Source organism: Dasypus novemcinctus, chromosome 8 (assembly GCF_030445035.2).
Source record: "Dasypus novemcinctus isolate mDasNov1 chromosome 8, mDasNov1.1.hap2, whole genome shotgun sequence".
Lineage (NCBI taxonomy): Eukaryota > Metazoa > Chordata > Mammalia > Cingulata > Dasypodidae > Dasypus > Dasypus novemcinctus.
The window spans coordinates 117,157,924-117,165,502 of record NC_080680.1 but is presented as its reverse complement, the minus strand read 5'-3'; positions in this window follow the sequence as shown (position 1 = coordinate 117,165,502).

Genomic DNA, 7,579 nt, shown 5'->3' with positions numbered 1-7,579 from the left:
TCTTTTCCTCAAGATTGACACTAAGAAATAGCACTTGAATCTGTCTCAATGAGTAGTATCACCACCCACCAGCTATTTTAAGTGATGCTTAGTGCTCCTTCTTCCCAAATCCCCACATTCAATTGTTCCCCAAGTCTTCTTTATTTTACCTCCTGAAATGCCCTTTAAAATAGTGGACCCTCTCCAACCTAGTGGGTTAATAATTCATCCATTCATTTCACATATATTTCTGAGCACCTATTTTGTGTTGGACTCAGTCTCACACTAAAGATTAAAATATGAACCAACCAAGTCCACAGTAATCACTCAGCCACTAAATTATAGAAAAAGATTCCTCTTCTCCCTCATTTAAATCTTTTCCCTTTTCTCAACCAACACATTTCTACCAAGATGATCTTTATGGCACACCTGACTCTGCTGCAGTCTCAATGCTGCCCAATTGGCTGAAAAAAAAAGTATTGCCCATATATGGGTTATCATGAAAATCACTTCAATGATTTGTAAGAAAAAGAAAAAAAAAAAAGAAAGAGAAAAAGGAAGGGAGGAAAGGGAAGAAGAATTTCCAGGCCTCCTTCCCTGTCAATCTGTACTGTATGGGTTTGGACTGGGAACAAGAATCCTGACTTTTTACCAGGATCCCTGAGTGATTCTTATGATCAAACAAGTTTGAGAAACACTAGGCTAAAGAGTACAGCCCAAAATACATAGCTTGGCATTCAAAGCCCTCCACAATCTGCCTCAATCCACCATATTCTTAATACTTCATTCTTTAAGGTACCCTACACCCCAGGCCATTCACAATCTTGCTCAGAAATCAAAATTAACTGTGAAGCTTTTTAACCATTTATCCATATAGGCCACACCCCTGGATCTCCAGAGATCATGATTCTGCAGATTGAGGATAGGGCCCACAGACAGCCCAATAAGTGATTCAGATGCACAGCAGAGGTTGAAATCTATTGCTCAAACCATATCATGTTAGACTACTAGTCTTTGCTCAAACTTCCTTCTCACTGTGATGTTAAGACTGTTTCCCTAGCCTGAGTACTCTTCTTTTCTCCCATTTCCAATCTAGGAAACTATTTTTCAAAACCTTATTTAAATATCAAATCCTCTGTGAAGACTTCTCTGTTGTGTCCACCCAACACATACATATGAAAGTTTCTTCCTTTGAGTTTCAAAATACTTTGCTCACAGTGCTAACCTCTTACTACATTGTCTAGTATCTATTTTAATAAATTTGCCTATTCTTCTAGATTATGAGAGCCTTCACACCAGAGATGATGGCATTTTCTTCCTTAGATACCTTACATACTAGCACAGCATCTGGAAAAGGAACAGAAGGAAAAATGGAAGAAAGTCATACTTATTGAGAGGGGCCACAAGAAAGACATTTGGGATGCTGGTAGTCTTCTATTGTCCTGGGTGGTGGTTACACAGATGTTTTCACTTTATGACAATTCATTGTGCTTTACACACATGATTTTCTGTACATGTCTTTATGTGTGTTTTACCTCAATAAAATTTTAAAAAAGAGAAAGAGAGGATGAAACCATCTCCCATAGCGGAGATGCACCCACAGCTCAAACTATTTGTCTGGCTCTAAGTCTCTCTCCTACATTATCACTGTCCCTTGAGCCATCTCCTTTAGTGAAAAGGAGGTTTATATTTCTCTCCCATCTTTTATATTTTTCTAAAAGAGGCCTAGTCTTTTATCAAATAGAACTATGGAATTTCTTATATAGTTTTTGACAGCCATGTCTTTTAAACCTGGGAGAGTCCGATTACTATTAGATTATCTGAGAGAATAAAAATACATATAGGAATCAAAAATTTCTGATTTCTAATCATTTATGCATCCACTAAAATTTAGTAATTGTTGATTTCAAACATGTTACTCTTTGCTTATGAAACCTAGGTCCCCAGAGGAAAAAATATATTTTTCTTTCATTAAATCATAAATGTACTATATGCTAAACTCTCCTATTATCTGCTAGACTCTGGTTCAGCACAGGAAGTCAGATAAGCTTGCTGCACTCAAGATTACAGGCTCTTTGCTGCATCTTGTGAGAATAAAGATGATTCTCAGCAACCAGACTGTCTATATTCCAGAAAATGTTGACAGCATGCTGAAGGGACACACAGTTATTGTGAAGGACCCCAAAGAAGGAACCCTGTGGAGGGACTTCAATTACATCAATGTAGAACTAGTCCACTTTTGAAGAAAAAGAAGAGGCTTCGGACAAATGGTGGGTGTTAGAGGTCTGCAATAATTAACGAACCATACCTCAGTTTCCCCTGATAGGCATTAGGAAAAAGGTAAACCCCCTCCCCTGTGGCACTTTCCCACAGGCTAAACAAAGGAACCTCACAGAGACAGAAGTAAAGGGAAATAGAAATCTTCACCATCTGCATATCATAGGGAGATGGAAATCTTTACTACCTCCTCTACCCACATATCAGAGGGAGACGAAGACAGAAACCTTCACTATTTACAAACCCTTTAAAACCCTACAGATCAAAAGAAACATTTGCTCCTGCAGCATTCCAAGAAACCATGGACTTCCTCAACCCCCTCCCACTACCTCACTCAGACCCTCAGCTGGCTATAGTTCACACGATCTATAGTCCTGGGCTTCCATTACAAGACTAAGCCTGTGTATGCTCAAAACAAGAGGCTTACAGACGACTGGGAAGATGGATAATTATCATGTATATGTGAAGTACTATGAGAGGCCTCTGGGGAGGGTGCATGGGTATTAGAAAAGATTAATACCTCCTGTCCAATCAACCTCACATCAGAGTTCTGTTCTCAGGCTCTAACAAAGTCAATTATTTGGTCCCATCTGGGTGGTAGTGGGAAAACAGGGGCAAGTTAAAGAGTGAAAACTACACTGCAAACATTAAAGCTTTGGGCAAGGTATGTTGTTCCTTTCATTATGCTGACTCTTGTGATGGTTGACTGTCTGTTACCACTGGCATTTATTAATTTAACTAGTGTTTACCAAATCCCAACTATGTGCAAGGCTAATAGGGTAAAGGCTAAAAATAAAGCAGGAACAAGATAGAATTCATCTCTGCCTTTGGGAAAGTCACAGGAAGAACAGACACCCAGGAAATTAAAATAATGTCACGAATGCCATAATAGGAAAATATGTTTGCACATTCTGGTTTGGGAAGAGAGAAAGGTGGGAAACTTACCTGAACTTGTAAATTGGGGAAGAATTTCCAGGCCTAAAGGATAATGAGGAACAAAGCAAGAAAAGAGGGGACAATGAAGTCTCGGAAAGTGATTTGACTAGAAAAGCACAAAGGTCCGGAAGCCAAGTATTACGAGAAGTTCATGGAACTCAAAAAAGTTTAGTATGTATGTGAGGAAATAAATGGTAACTGCCGAGGTGGATGAGGTAAACAGGAGCCACTGCATGAAACACCGTTGTCAACTTTGTAAATTGGGTTTCCGAGCTTGGACTTTATTTTGGAGGTGAACAAAGATATGAGAGCCCTTCAAGGTATTTTAAGCTGAGAAGTGACATTTATAAGAGTTATATGTCTCAGGATGCTGGGCTACTATGATGGATGTCACACACTGATTCGCTTAACAGGAAATTACTCAGCTTCCAAGGCCAGAAGTCTATAATCAAAGGAACAGAGAGGCATACTTTCTCCCCAAAGTCTGGGGTGTTCTGGGGCTTACCACAGTCCTTGCAATCTCTTGCTTTGAAGCTCTGCCACCCTTCAGATGGTGTTCTCTTTCTCCTGTGTTTGCTCTTCCGGTTTTTGCTGACTTCCGGCTTCTGGCTGCTCCCTGTGACTTTCTTTCTCTAAAGCCTTCTTTATAACCCACCTTGATTCCATTGGTCACATTGACGTAGGACCTCAAAAGAACGGATTCACCAATGAGTCCAAGCCCTGACTGACCTTAGTATATTCAAAGATACTGGTTTACAAACGGCTTCACACTCAAAGGAAGCTGAATTAAAATTAAGATGCCTTCATCTGGCCACACAATTCAAGCTACCACAGTAGATATAAGAAAAAAATCACTCTAATTGCAGTTTGAGAAATTCACTGTGGGAAGGGCTAGATCGGGGCAGGGAGAGAAAACAAGACTTCCCAAAGGTGCCCTGAATTATGTGGGAGAAGGTATGATAGGGCAGACCTGAAAGGACAGGATAAACACGGTGCATTTTTGAGAGGTAAAAATTGTACTTCGATGGCTCCTCAGGAAACGGAGGTTGGCTATCACTGAGGGCACTAAGGTGGAAGGGAAAATGGACGTTAAATGTGTGGAACCAAAGTAAATGGGGGGTAAGAGAGGAGTTTCTTGAGAGTACACAAGGATGGATATAAAACATGTAATATTACACCATAACATATAGGAGATGACAGACTGATAATGTAAACCATAATGTAAAACATAGGATAACTAAAAATGTAAAGAACTGTGTATCCTAAAGTATGCACCATAATGTAAATACAGATGTCACCTTGTTAGAAAGCTAATGTCTCAGACTCTGTACATCACTTTAAGTAAATATGATATGAATAGGGCGTAAGAGTATCACTGTGGAAGGGAAAAGGTTTTCTGGTGGATGTGTGGGAGTGCTGTATATTATATATATACATTGCTGTGGTCTAGGACTCCTGTGAAGAAAAGCTGAATAATTAGGGGGGGGGGGGGGGGGGAAAAAATAGGATGTGGAATTTTTTCAAGTCAACATTCTTTATCTAAGTTCTTTATCTAACTTTATCCAAGTTCTTTATCTATCCTTTAAACTCATCGCTATATGCCATTCCCTAGTAAGGGACCATGACATTATATTGGGCTTCAAATTTCGGGGAGTTCTGGATCACAGAGTGTTTCAACAATGGCAATGGAGGGATACTGGTATGGGATACCAATGACAGATGATATATGACTGACAGGGAGCTATACAGAACATATGTCCAGGGTGCATGGTAATGTTTGGATATACTCATAGTGGCAACAATTAAAAACCACAGTAGGGGGGGTACTGGGTTCCCGGCCAGTGGTGCTCTGTCGTGGTCCCTAGGGGAGCAGCGACAGTCTCCCAGGTACAGTGGTGGGGACCGGGAGGGAGTGAGGGTTCAACAGTGAGCCCCTGATACTAATGACTATGCTTGTGAGCTGATAAACCCAAAATAATAACAAGGCCTAGAGCAACTTTGTGCCTGGGAATTTCCTTCTGTCAGCCTTCATGTTACTCAAATGTGGCCAGTCTCGAAGCCAAACTCAGCATGTAAATGCAATGCCTTCCCCCCAGCGTGGGACATGACACCCGGGGATGAGCCTCCCTGGCAACGAGGGACCACTATCAACTACCAACTGATGATGCAACTGGAAAATGACCTTCTACGGAAGGTTCAATGCGGATCAGCAGAATATCCATGTCTACATAAAATACCATGACTTTAAAATGCTGTTTGACCTAAAGTAAGGGGGAAATGGAAAGGAGAAATGAGTTTATATGGCTACGAGTTTCTAAAAAAGAGTCTGGAGGCTGGCAGAAGGTTTGCCCTCATGCACAACTGAGCAGAGTCAGAGAGACAGATAAAGCAGATACAACCCCCAGATATTGGTTCCTTTGAGGGCTAAAGAGACCCATGGGAGTTATGGTCATGGCCGATGGGGTTAACTACCAGGGCAGATGGCCCCTCTTTGGAAATGGTGTTCATGTGTGATGAATCTGGACTCAGATGGGATCTCCCTTCATAAGACTTTCATGCTAATGTGCTGGAGGTGCAGTTAATGTTGGGGTTTAAGATATATTTAGGGGATTTGAATCTCTGGACTGACAATGTGATAGCCAGATCCTGAGCCTCAACAGACTCCAGCACCTACAATCTGATTTATTGGACTTACCACACTCAGCTAAGATGGAGGTGAAGGACAACCACCACACCATGGAGCCTAGAGTGATTACAACTGAAAATGGGAGGATTGCATCCAGCATCCAGGTGGAATCTGAGCCTCCTCTTGACATAAAGGTGCAATGGACACAACCAATCCAGTGTCCACATAGAAGAGGTGGCATTGGATTGGGAAAAGTGGACATAATGGACAAAGGGTATGGGGAAAGGCAGGAAGAGATGAGAGGTGGAGGCGTCTTCGGGACATGGAGCTGCCCTGGATGGTGCTTCAGAGGTAATCACCGGACATTGTAAATCCTCACAGGGCCTACATGATGGAATAGAGGAGAGTATGGGCCATGATGTGAACCAATGTATATGAGGTGCAGAGGTGCCCAAAGATGTACTTACCAAATCCAATGGATGTGTCATGATGATGGGAACGAGTGTTGTTGGGGGGGGGGGGAGAGGGGGGGTGGGGGGGTGGGGTTGAATGGGACCTCACATATATATTTTTAATGTAATATTATTACAAAGTCAATAAAAAATAAAAAAATTTAAAAAAAAAAAAAAAAAAAAAAAAAAAAGAATATACCTCTACAGCATGCAGATAAGCCCTTCAGGAAAAAATATAAAGAAGTGAAACCAATAAAATGGGGAATCTTGGGAAAAGGATTACAATTTATATATAGTGGTCAGGATTGAGACAGGAAATATGGAGAGGATGGAGTTTATCTTACATCTCATCAGTAAAGCGTAGGAGGAAGTAGAAAAGAAGCTGAAAAGGGGTTTGTCATGCAGAGAGAGGACTTTTTAGAACATCAGCAGTAGGGAATATTATAAGTTAGATTCATTCTACTTTGTTCCCTTGAAACTTTAATAAAACAGAGATTGTCATAAAAAAAAAAAAAAAAAAAATTGTACTTCGAATTTGGGATAAAATGAGTTTTGTGTTTTGCATTCTTGAGAGATTTCACCACATACCTGTGCAAACAAAGCCAGCAGAAACCTGCTTTTCACAGGCAACCAAGCTTATGCTTTTATCATGAAAGCCCGGAAAGTAGAAACAGTTTATTTGTAGCAGCAGATTAGAAAACTTGGCACTTTTGTCTAGTCCCAGAGGCTTCCACAAAAAAGACTTGAAAGCAACGATGATAGCACTTCTTAGCCAAAATTAGTGACTCAGTACTAAGCAGCAGTTGTCAATATAAAAAACATGGGATGTACTGAGATGTTTATTTAAAGTAGGGGTTTTATTATAGGGGAAATGCAAATTAGCCTAAACTTCAGTATCCATTGTGCGAAAAACTGAACTAAAAAATTACTGCATGAAACCATATCTTTCTTAGCAACATTTAAAAACCAATCATGCAAATTTCAAAGTAAAATCAACAAAAGTTTTGGAGCAAAAAGAAAACTTCTTGGCTAAAAGCAAAGCAAAAAAAAGGAACAATCGAACAAGCAAATGAAAAATAAATTGTTTGAAATTGCCTTCAAGGTCAGTTCCAAAATCATCTTGGAGGGTTAAAAAGGAGTAGTCAAACAGTTCCCTTGGAGATCTCACCAAACAATACATTTAAATATCCTTGAAAATTAAGAACAACTCATTTAAAGACTGAGATAAACCAAGTTATTTTTACAATTGAGTGAAATCATATAATGAATTGGCCACTTTATTAGTTTGGAACTAAGTACTCTTTCATAA